The sequence below is a fragment of the Macaca mulatta genome, chromosome 13, assembly GCF_049350105.2.
Source record: "Macaca mulatta isolate MMU2019108-1 chromosome 13, T2T-MMU8v2.0, whole genome shotgun sequence".
Lineage (NCBI taxonomy): Eukaryota > Metazoa > Chordata > Mammalia > Primates > Cercopithecidae > Macaca > Macaca mulatta.
In genome coordinates, this window is record NC_133418.1 from 36,457,813 (window position 1) to 36,470,705 (window position 12,893).

A 12,893-nucleotide genomic window follows, 5' to 3' on the forward strand; every position below is an offset into this window, starting at 1 on the left:
CTGTATTTCGTGTATCTCTTTGCCAGCCTTATATCTCTGGAATCTGAGACCAGATATTTCGGTTCCTTTGAAGACTATAGGGCCAAAGGAAATATCCTCCGATAACAAAGAGAAAGAAACTTTCTGAGAAACTTCTTTGTATTCTGTGAAATCATCTCACAGAGTTACAGCTTTCACCTCAAGAAGCCTTTCGCTAAGACAGTTCTTGTAGAATTGGCAAAGTGATATTTGGAAGCCCATAGAGGGCTATGGTGAAAAAGGAAATATCCTCAGATGAAATCTGGAAAGAAGCTTTCTGAGAAACTGCTTAGTGTTCTTTTAATTCATCTCACAGAGTTACATCTGTATTTCGTGGATCTCTTTGCTAGCCTTATTTCTTTGGAATCTGACAACAGATATTTCGGATCCGTTGGAAGACTATAAGGCCAGAGGAAATATCCTTCTAAAACAAAGAGAAGCAAGCTTTCTGAGAAACTACTTGTGTTCTGTGAAGTCATCTCACAGAGTTACAGCTTTCCCCTCAGGAAGCCTTTCGCTAAGACACTTCTTGTGGAATTGGCAAAGTGATATTTGGAAGCCCATAGAGGGCTATGGTGAAAATGGAAATATCCTCAGATGAAATGTGGAAAGAAGCTTCCTGCGAAAATGCTTAGTGTTCTGTTAATTCATCTCACAGAGTTACATCTGTATTTCGTGGATCTCTTTGCTAGCCTTATTTCTGTGGAATCTGAGAACAGATATTTCTGATCCCTTTGAAGACTATAGGGCCAAAGGAAATATCCTCCGATAACAAAGACAAAGAAGCTTTCTGAGAAACTTCTTTGTGTTCTGTGAAATCATCTCACAGACGTACAGCTTTCCCCTCAAGAAGCCTTTCGCTAAGACAGTTCTTGTGGAATTGGCAAAGTGATATTTGGAAGCCCATAGAGGGCTATTGTGAAAATGGAAATATCCTCAGATGAAATCTGGAAAGAAGCTTTCTGAGAAACTGCTTAGTGTTCTGTTAATTCATCTCAGAGAATTACATCTGTATTTCGTGGATCTCTTTGTTAGCCTTATTTCTGTGGAATCTGAGACCAGATATTTCGGATCCCTTTGAAGACTATAGGGCCAAAGGAAATATCCTCCGATAACAAAGAGAAAGAAGCTTTCGGAGAAACTTCTTTGTGTTCTGTGAAATCATCTCACAGAGTTACAGCTTTCCCCTCAAGAAGCCTTTCGCTAAGACAGTTCTTGCGGAATTGGAAAAGTGATATTTGGAAGCCCATAGAGGGCTATGCTGAAAAAGGAAATATCCTCAGATGAAATCTGGAAAGAAGATTTCTGAGAAACTGCTTAGTGTTCTGTTAATTCTTCTCTCAGGGTTACATCTGTATTTCGTGGATCTCCTTGCTAGCCTTATTTCTGTGGAATGAGAACAGATATTTCGAATCCCTTGGAAGACTATAGGGCCAAAGGAAATATCCTCCGATAACAAAGAGAAATAAGCTTTCTCAGAAACTTCTTTGTGCTCTGTGAAATCATCTCACAGAGTTACATCTTTCGCCTCCAGAAGCCTTTTGCTAAGACAGTTCTTGTGGAATTGGCAAAGTGATATTTGGAAGGCCATAGAGGGCTATGGTGAAAAAAGAAATATCCTCAGATGAAATCTGGAAAGAAGATTTCTGAGAAACCGCTTAGTGTTCTGTTAATTCATCTCACAGTGTTACATCTGTATTTCGTGGATCTCTTTGCTAGCCTTATTTCTGTGGAATCTGTAACAGATATTTCGGATCCCTTTGAAGACTATAGGGCCAAAGGAAATATCCTCCGATAACAAAGAGAAAGAAGCTTTCTGTGAAACTTCTTTGTGTTCTGTGAAATCATCTCACAGAGTTACAGCTTTCCCCTCAAGGAGCCTTTCGCTAAGACAGTTCTTGTGGAATTGGCAAAGTGATATTTGGAAGCCCATAGAGGGCTATGGTGAAAAAGGGAATATCCTCAGATGAAATCTGGAAAGAAGCTTTCTGAGAAACTGCTTAGTGTTCTGTTAATTCATCTCACAGAGTTACATCTGTATTTCGTGGATCTCTTTGCTAGCCTTATTTCTGAGGTGTCTGAGAACAGATATTTCGGATCCCTTTGAAGAATACAGGTCCAAAGGAAATATCTTCTGATAACAAAGAGAAAGATGCTTTCTGAGAAACTTCTTTGTGTTCTGTGAAATCATCTCACAGAGTTACAGCTTTCCCCTCAAGAAGCCTTTCGCTAAGACAGTTCTTGTGGAATTGGCAAAGTGATATTTGGAAGCCCATAGAGGGCTATGGTGAAAAAGGGAATATCCTCAGAAGAAATCTGGAAAGAAGCTTTCTGAGAAACTGCTTAGTGTTCTGTTAATTCATCTCACAGTGTTACATCTGTATTTCGTGGATCTCTTTGCTAGCCTCATTTCTGAGGTGTCTGAGAACAGATATTTCAGATCCCTTGGAAGACTATAGGGCCAAAGGAAATATCCTCCGATAACAAAGAGAAAGAAGCTTTCTGAGAAACTTTTTGTGTTCTGTGAAATCATCTCACGGAGTTACAGCTTTCTGAGAAACTTTTTGTGTTCTGTGAAATCATCTCACGGAGTTACAGCTTTCCCCTCAAGAAGCCTTTCGCTAAGACAGTTGTTCTGGAATTGGCAAAGTGATATTTGGAAGCCCATAGAGGGCTATGGTGAAAATGGAAATATCCTCAGATGAAATCTGTAAAGAAGCTTTCTGAGAAACTGCTTAGTGTTCTGTTAATTCATCTCACAGAGTTACTTCTGTATTTCGTGGATCTCTTTGCTAGCCTTATTTCTGTGGAATCTGAGAACAGATATTTCGGATCCCTTGGAAGAGTGTAGGGCCAAAGGAAATATCCTCCGATCACAAAGAGAAAGAAGCTTTCTGAGAAACTTTTTGTGTTCTGTGAAATCATCTCACGGAGTTACAGCTTTCCCCTCAAGAAGCCTTTCGCTAAGACAGTTGTTCTGGAATTGGCAAAGTGATATTTGGAAGCCCATTGAGGGCTATGGTGAAAAAGGAAATATCATCAGATGAAATCTGGAAAGAAGCTTTCTGAGAAACTGCTTAGTGTTCTGTTAATTTATCTCACAGAGTTACTTCTGTATTTCGTGGATCTCTTTGCTAGCCTTATTTCTTTAGAATCTGAGAACAGATATTTCGGATCCCTTGGAAGACTATAGGGCCAAAGGAAAAATCCTCCGAAACAAAGAGAAAGAAGCTTTCTGAGAAACTTCTTTGTGTTGTGTGAAATCATCTCACAGAGTTACAGCTTTCCCCTCAAGAAGCCTTTCGCTAAGACCGTTCTTCTGGAATTGGCAAAGTGATATTTGGAAGCCCATAGAGGGCTTTGGTGAAAAAGGAAATAACCTCAGATGAAATCTGGAAAGAAGCGTTCTGAGAAACTGCTTAGTGTTCTGTTAATTCATCTCACAGAGTTACATCGGTATTTCGTGGATCTCTTTGCCAGCCTTATTTCTGTGGAATCTGAGAACAGATATTTCGGATCCCTTGGAAGACTATAGGGCCAAAGGAAATATCCTCCGATAACAAAGAGAAAGAAGCTTTCTGAGAAACTTCTTTGTGTTCTGTGAAATCATCTCACAGAGTTACAGCTTTCCCCTCCAGAAGCCTTTCGCTAAGACAGTTCTTGTGGAATTGGCAAAGTGATATTTGGAAGCCCATAGAGGGCTATGGTGAAAATGGAAATATCCTCAGATGAAATCTGGAAAGAAGCTTTCTGAGAAACTGCTTAGTGTTCTGTTAATTCATCTCACAGAGATACATCATTATTTCGTGTATCTCTTTGCTAGCCTTATTTCTGTGGAATCTGAGAACAGATATATCGGATCCCTTGGAAGACTATAGGGCCAAAGGAAATGTCCTCCGATAACAAAGAGAAAGAAGCTTTCTGAGAAACTTCTTTGTGTTCTGTGAAATCATCTCACAGAGTTACAGCTTTCCCCTCAAGAAGCCTTTCGCTAAGACAGTTCTTGTGGAATTGGCAAAGTGATATTTGGAAGCCCATAGAGGCGTATGGTGAAAAAGGATATATCCTCAGATGAAATCTGGAAAGAAGCTTTCTGAGAAACTGCTTAGTGTTCTGTTAATTCATCTCACAGAGTTACATCTGTATTTCATGGATCTCTTTGCTAGCCTTATTTCTGTGGAATCTGAGAACAGATATTTCGGATCCCTTGGAAGACTATAGGGCCAAAGGAAATATCCTCCGATAACAAAGAGAAAGAAGCTTTCTGAGAAACATTTTGTGTTCCGTGAAATCATCTCACAGACTTACAGCTTTCCCCTCAAGAAGCCTTTCGTTAAGCCAGTTCTTGTGGAATTGGCAAAATGATATTTGGAAGCCCATAGAGGGCTAGGGTGAAAAAGGAAATATCCTCAGATGAAATCTGGAAAGAAGCTTTCTGAGAAACTGCTTAGTGTTCTGTTAATTCATTTCACAGAGTTACATCTGTATTTCGTGGATCTCTTTGCTAGCCTTATTTCTGCGGAATCTGAGAAGATATATTTCACATCCCTTGGAAGACTATAGGGCCAAAGGAAATATCCTCCGATAAGAAAGAGAAAGAAGCTTTCAGAGAAACTTCTTTGTGTTCTGTAAAATCATCTCACGGAGTTACAGCTTTCCCCTCAAGAAGCCTTTCGCTAAGACAGTTGTTCTGGAATTGGCAAAGTGATATTTGGAAGCCCTTTGAGGGCTATGGTGAAAAAGGAAATATCCTCATGAAATCTGGAAAGAAGCTTTCTGAGAAACTGCTTAGTGTTCTGTTAATTCATCTCACAGAGTTACTTCTGTATTTCGTGGATCTCTTTGCTAGCCTTATTTCTTTAGAATCTGAGAACAGATATTTCGGATCCCTTGGAATACTATAGGGCCAAAGGAAAAATCCTCCGAAACAAAGAGAAAGAAGCTTTCTGAGAAACTTCTTTGTGTTCTGTGAAATCATCTCACAGAGTTACAGCTTTCCCCTCAAGAAGCCTTTCGCTAAGACAGTTCTTGTGGAATTGGCAAAGTGATATTTGGAAGCCCTTAGAGGGCTATGGTGAAAATGGAAATATCCTCAGATGAAATCTGGAAAGAAGCTTTCTGAGAAACTGCTTAGTGTTCTGTTAATTCATCTCACAGAGTTACATCTGTATTTCGTGGATCTCTTTGCTAGCCTTATTTCTGTGGAATCTGAGAACAGATATTTCGGATCCCTTGGAAGACTATAGGGCCAAAGGAAATGTCCTCCGATAACAAAGAGAAAGAAGCTTTCTGAGAAACTTCTTTGTGTTCTGTGAAATCATCTCACAGAGTTACAGCTTTCCCCTCAAGAAGCCTTTCGCTAAGACAGTTCTTGTGGAATTCGCAAAGTTATATTTGGAAGCCCACAGAGGGCTATGGTGAAAAAGGAAACATCCTCATGAAATCCGGAAAGAAGCTTTCTGAGAAACTGCTTAGTGTTCCGTTAATTCATCTCACAGAGTTACATATGTATTTCGTGGATCTCTTTGCTAGCCTTATTTCTGTGGAATCTGAGGACAGATATTTCGGATCCCTTGTAAGACTATAGGGCCAAAGGAAATATCCTCCGATAACAAAGAGAAAGAAGCTTTCTGAGAAACATTTTGTGTTCCGTGAAATCATCTCACAGAGTTACAGCTTTCCCCTCAAGAAGCCTTTCGCTAAGACAATTCTTGTGGAATTGGCAAAATGATATTTGGAAGCCCATAGAAGGCAGGGTGAAAAAGGAAATATCCTCAGATGAAATCTGGAAAGAAGCTTTCTGAGAAACTGCTTAGTGTTCTGTTAATTCATTACACAGAGTTACATCTGTATTTCGTGGATCTCTTTGCTAGCCTTATTTCTGTGGAATCTGAGAACATATTTTTCACATCCCTTGGAAGACTATAGGGCCAAAGGAAATATCCTCCGATAACAAAGAGAAAGAAGCTTTCTGAGAAAATTCTTTGTGTCTGTAAAATCATCTCACAGAGTTACAGCTTTCCCCTCAAGAAGCCTTTCGCTAAGACAGTTCTTCTGGAATTGGCAAAGTGATATTTGGAAGCCCATAGAGGGCTTTGGTGAAAAAGGAAATAACCTCAGATGAAATCTGGAAAGAAGCTTTCTGAGAAACTGTTTAGTGTTCTGTTAATTCATCTCACAGAGTTACATCGGTATTTCGTGGATCTCTTTGCTAGCCTTATTTCTGTGGAATCTGAGAACAGATATTTCGGATCCCTTGCAAGACTATAGGGCCAAAGGAAATATCCTCCGATAACAAAGAGAAAGAAGCTTTCTGAGAAACTTCTTTGGGTTCTGTGAAATCATCTCACAGAGTTACAGCTTTCCCCTCAAGAAGCCTTTCGCTGAGACAGTTCTTGTGGAATTGGCAAAGTGATATTTGGAAGCCCATAGAGGGCTTTGGTGAAAAAGGAAATAACCTCAGATGAAATCTGGAAAGAAGCTTTCTGAGAAACTGCTTAGTGTTCTGTTAATTCATCTAACAGAGTTACATCGGTATTTCGTGGATCTCTTTGCTAGCCTTATTTCTGTGGAATCTGAGAACAGATATTTCGGATCCCTTGGAAGACTATAGGGCCAAAGGAAATCTCCTCCGATAACAAAGAGAAAGAAGCTTTCTGAGAAACGTCTTTGTGTTCTGTGAAATCATCTCACAGAGTTACAGCTTTCCCCTCAAGAAGCCTTTCACTAAGACAGTTGTTCTGGAATTGGCAAAGTGATATTTGGAAGCCCATAGAGGGCTTTGGTGAAAATGGAAATATCCTCAGATGAAATCTGGAAAGAAGCTTTCTTAGAAACTGCTTAGTGTTCTGTTAATTCATCTCACAGAGTTACTTCTGTATTTCGTGGATCTCTTTGCTAGCCTAATTTCTGTGGAATCTGAGAACAGATATTTCGGATCCCTTTGAAGACTCTAGGGCTAAAGGAAATATCCTCCGATAACAAAGAGAAAGAAGCTTTCTGAGGAACTTCTGTGTGTTCTGTGAAATCATCTCACAGAGCTACAGCTTTCCCCTCAAGAAGCCTTTCGCTAAGACAGTTCTTGTGGAATTCGCAAAGTGATATTTGGAAGCCCATAGAGGGCTATGGTGAAAAAGGAAATATCCTCATGAAATCTGGATAGAAGCTTTCTGAGAAACTGCTTAGTGTTCTGTTAATTCATCTCACAGAGTTACATCTGTATTTCGTGGATCTCTTTGCTAGCCTTATTTCTGGGGAATCTGAAAACAGAAATTTCAGATCCCTTGGAAGACAATAGGGCCAAAGGAAATATCCTCCGATCACAAAGAGAAAGAAGCTTTCTGAAAAACTTCTTTGTGTTCTGTGAAATCATCTCACAGAGTTACAGCTTTCCCCTCAAGAAGCCTTTCGCTAAGACAGTTCTTGTGGAATTGGCAAAGTGATTTTGGAAGCCCATAGAGGGCTATGGTGAAAAAGGAAATACCCTCAGATGAAATCTGGAAAGAAGCTTTCGGAGAAACTGCTTAGTGTTCTGTTAATTCATCTCACAGAGTTACATCTGTATTTCGTGGATCACTTTGCTAGCCTTATTTCTTTGGAATCTGAGAACAGATATTTCGGATCCCTTGGAAGACTATAGGGCCAAAGGAAATATCCTCCGAAACAAAGAGAAAGAAGCTATCTGAGAAACTTCTTTGTGTTCTGTGAAATCATCTCACAGAGTTACAGCTTTCCCCTCAAGAAGCCTTTCGCTAAGACAGTTCTTGTGGAATTGGCAAAGTGATATTTGGAAGCCCATAGAGGGCTATGGTGAAAAAGGAAATACCCTCAGATGAAATCTGGAAAGAAGCTTTCTGCGAAACTGCTTAGTGTTCTGTTAATTCATCTCACAGAGTTACATCTGTATTTCGTGGATCTCTTTGCTAGCCTTATTTCTGTGGAATCTGAGAACAGATATTTCGGATCCTTTGGAAGACTATAAGGCCAAAGGAAATATCCTCCGATAACAAAGAGAAAGAAGCTTTCTGAGAAACTTCTTTGTGTTCTGTGAAATCATCTCACAGAGTTACAGCTTTCCCCTCAAGAAGCCTTTCGCTAAGACAGTTCTTCTGGAATTGGCAAAGTGATATTTGGAAGCCCCTAGAGGGCTATGGTGAAAAAAGAAATATCCTCAGATGAAATCTGGAAAGAAGCTTTCTGAGATACTGCTTAGTTTTCTGTTAATTCATCTCACAGAGTTACATCTGTATTTCGTGGATCTCTTTGCTAGCCTTATTTCTGTGGAATCTGAGAACAGATATTTCGGATCCCTTGGAAGACTATAGGGCCAAAGGAAATATCCTCAGATAACAAAGAGAAGGAAGCTTTCTGAGAAACTTCTTTGTGTTTCTGAAATCATCTCACAGAGTTACAGCTTTCCCCTCAAGAAGCCTTTCGCTAAGACAATTCTTGTGGAATTGGCAAAATGATATTTGGAAGCCCATAGAGGTCTAGGGTGAAAAAGGAAATATCCTCAGATGAAATCTGGAAAGAAGCTTTCTGAGAAACTGCTTAGTGTTCTGTTAATTCATTTCACAGAGTTACATCTGTATTTCGTGGATCTCTTTGCTAGCCTTATTTCTGTGGAATCTGAGAACATATTTTTCACATCCCTTGGAACACTATAGGGCGAAAGGAAATATCCTCCGATAACAAAGAGAAAGAAGCTTTCTGAGAAACTTCTTTGTGTCTGTAAAATCATCTCACAGAGTTACAGCTTTCCCCTCAAGAAGCCTTTCGCTAAGACAGTTCTTCTGGAACTGGCAAAGAGATATTTGGAAGCCCATTGAGGGCTATGGTGAAAAAGGAAATATCCTCAGATGAAATCTGGAAAGAAGCTTTCTGAGAAACTGCTTAGTGTTCTGTTAATTCATCTCACAGAGTTACATCTGTATTTCGTGTATCTCTTTGCTAACCTTATTTCTGTGGAATCTGAGAACAGATATTTCGGATCCCTTGGAAGACTATATTTCCAAAGGAAATATCCTCCGAAACAAAGAGAAAGAAGCTTTCTGAGAAACCTCTTTGTGTTCTGTGAAATCATCTCACTGAGTTAGAGCTTTCCCCTCAAGAAGCCTTTCGCTGAGACAGTTCTTGTGGAATTGGCAAGGTGATATTTGGAAGCCCATAGAGGGCTTTGGTGAAAAAAGAAATAACCTCAGATGAAATCTGGAAAGAAGCTTTCTGAGAAACTGCTTAGTGTTCTGTTAATTCATCTCACAGAGTTACATCGGTATTTCGTGGATCTCTTTGCTAGCCTTAATTCTGTGGAATCTGAGAACAGATATTTCGGATCCCTTGGAAGACTATAGGGCCAAAGGAAATATCCTCCGATAACAAAGAGAAAGAAGCTTTCTGAGAAACGTCTTCGTGTTCTGTGAAATCATCTCACAGAGTTACAGCTTTCCCCTCAAGAAGCCTTTCACTAAGACAGGTCTTGTGGAATTGGCAAAGTGATATTTGGAAGCCCATAGAGGGCTATGGTGAAAATGGAAATATCCTCAGATGAAATCTGGAAAGAAGCTTTCTTAGAAACTGCTTAGTGTTCTGTTAATTCATCTCACAGAGTTACTTCTGTATTTCGTGGATCTCTTTGCTAGCCTAATTTCTGTGGAATCTGAGAACAGATATTTCGGATCCCTTTGAAGACTATAGGGCTAAAGGAAATATCCTCCGATAACAAAGAGAAAGAAGCTTTCTGAGGAACTTCTGTGTGTTCTGTGAAATCATCTCACAGAGCTACAGCTTTCCCCTCAAGAAGCCTTTCGCTAAGACAGTTCTTGTGGAATTCGCAAAGTGATATTTGGAAGACCATAGAGGGCTATGGTGAAAAAGGAAATATCCTGATGAAATCTGGATAGAAGCTTTCTGAGAAACTGCTTAGAGTTCTGTTAATTCATCTCACAGAGTTACATCTGTGTTTCGTGGATCTCTTTGCTAGCCTTATTTCTGGGGAATCTGAAAACGGAAATTTCAGATCCCTTGGAAGACTATAGGGCCAAAGGAAATATCCTCCGATCACAAAGAGAAAGAAGCTTTCTGAAAAACTTCTTTGTGTTCTGTGAAATCATCTCACAGAGGTACAGCTTTCCCCTCAAGAAGCCTTTCGCTAAGACAGTTCTTCTGGAATTGGCAAAGTGATTTTGGAAGCCCATAGAGGGCTATGGTGAAAAAGGAAATACCCTCAGATGAAATCTGGAAAGAAGCTTTCGGAGAAACTGCTTAGTGTTCTGTTAATTCATCTCACAGAGTTACATCTGTATTTCGTGGATCTCTTTGCTAGCCTTATTTCTTTGGAATCTGAGAACAGATATTTCGGATCCCTTGGAAGACTGTAGGGCCAAAGGAAATATCCTCCGAAACAAAGAGAAAGAAGCTATCTGAGAAACTTCTTTGTGTTCTGTGAAATCATCTCACAGAGTTACAGCTTTCCCCTCAAGAAGCCTTTCGCTAAGACAGTTCTTGTGGAATTGGCAAAGTGATATTTGGAAGCCCATAGAGGGCTATGGTGAAAAAGGAAATACCCTCAGATGAAATCTGGAAAGAAGCTTTCTGAGAAACTGCTTAGTGTTCTGTTAATTCATCTCACAGAGTTACATCTGTATTTCGTGGATCTCTTTGCTAGCCTTATTTCTGTGGAATCTGAGAACAGATATTTCGGATCCTTTGGAAGACTATAGGGCCAAAGGAAATATCCTCCGATAACAAAGAGAAAGAAGCTTTCTGAGAAACTTCTTTGTGTTCTGTGAAATCATCTCACAGAGTTACAGCTTTCCCCTCAAGAAGACTTTCGCTAAGACAGTTCTTGTGGAATTGGGAAAGTGATATTTGGAAGCCCCAGAAGGCTATGGTGAAAAAGGAAATATCCTCAGATGAAATCTGGAAAGAAGCTTTCTGAGATACTGCTTAGTTTTCTGTTAATTCATCTCACGGAGTTACATCTGTATTTCGTGGATCTCTTTGCTAGCCTTATTTCTGTGGAATCTGAGAACAGATATTTCGGATCCCTTGGAAGACTATAGGGCCAAAGGAAATATCCTCAGATAACAAAGAGAAGGAAGCTTTCTGAGAAACTTCTTTGTGTTTCTGAAATCATCTCACAGAGTTACAGCTTTCCCCTCAAGAAGCCTTTCGCTAAGACAGTTCTTGTGGAATTGGCAAAGTGATATTTCGAAGCCCATATAGGGCTATGGTGAAAAAGGAAATATCCTCATATGAAATCTGGAAAGAAGCTTTCTGAGAAACTGCTTAGTGTTCTGTTAATTCATCTCACATAGTTACATCTGTATTTCGTGGATTTCTTTGCTATCCTTATATCTTTGGAATCTGAGAACAGATATTTCGGATCCCTTGGAAGACTATAGGGCCAAAGGAAATATCCTCCGAAACAAAGAGAAAGAATCTTTCTGAGAAACTTCTTTGTGTTCTGTGAAATCATCTCACAGAGTTACAGCTTTCCCCTCAAGAAGCCTTTCGCTAAGACAGTTCTTCTGAAATTGGCAAAGTGATATTTGGAAGCCGATAGAGGGCTATGTTGAAAAAGGAAATATCCTCAGATGAAATCTGGAAAGAAGCTTTCTGAGATACTGCTTAGTTTTCTGTTAATTCATCTCACAGAGTTACATCTGTATCTTTTGGATCTCTTTGCTAGCCCTATTTCTGTGGAATCTGAGAACAGATATTTCGGATCCCTTGGAAGACTATAGGACCAAAGGAAATATCCTCCGATAACAAAGAGAAAGAAGCTTTCTGAGAAACTTCTTTGTGTTCTGTGAAATCATCTCACAGAGTTACAGCTTTCCCCTCAAGAAGCCTTTCGCTAAGACAGTTCTTGTGGAATTGGCAAAGTGATATTTGGAAGCCCATAGAGGGCTATGTTGAAAAAGGAAATATCCTCAGATGAAATCTGGAAAGAAAATTTCTGAGAAACTGCTTAGTGTTCTGTTAATTCATCTCACAGAGTTACATCTGTATTTCGTGGATCTCTTTGCTAGCCTTATTTCTGTGGAATCTGAGAACAGATATTACGGATCCCTTGGAAGACTATAGGGCCAAAGGAAATATCCTCCGATAACAAAGAGAAAGAAGCTTTCTGAGAAACTTCTTTGTGTTCTGTGAAATCATCTCACAGAGTTACAGCTTTCCCCTCAAGAAGCCTTTCACTAAGACAGTTCTTGTGGAATTGGCAAAGTGATATTTGGAAGCCCATAGAGGGCTATGGTGAAAATGGAAATATCCTCAGATGAAATCTGGAAAGAAGCTTTCTGAGAAACTGCTTAGTGTTCTGTTAATTCATCTCACAGAGTTACATCTGTATTTCGTGGATCTCTTTGCTAGCCTTATTTCTGTGGAATCTGAGAACAGATATTACGGATCCCTTGGAAGACTATAGGGCCAAAGGAAATATCCTCCGATAACAAAGAGAAAGAAGCTTTCTGAGAAACTTCTTTGTGTTCTGTGAAATCATCTCACAGAGTTCCAGCTTTCCCCTCAAGAAGCCTTTCACTAAGACAGTTCTTGTGGAATTGGCAAAGTGATATTTGGAAGCCCATAGAGGGCTATGGTGAAAATGGAAATATCCTCAGATGAAATCTGGAAAGAAGCTTTCTGAGAAACTGCTTAGTGTTCTGTTAATTAATCTCACAGAGATACATCTGTATTTCGTGGATCTCTTTGCTAGCCTAATTTCTGTGGAATCTGAGAACAGATATTTCGGATCCCTTTGAAGACTATAGGGCTAAAGGAAATATCCTCCGATAACAAAGAGAAAGAAGCTTTCTGAGGAACATCTGGGTGTTCTGTGAAATCATCTCACAGAGCTACAGCTTTCCCCTCAA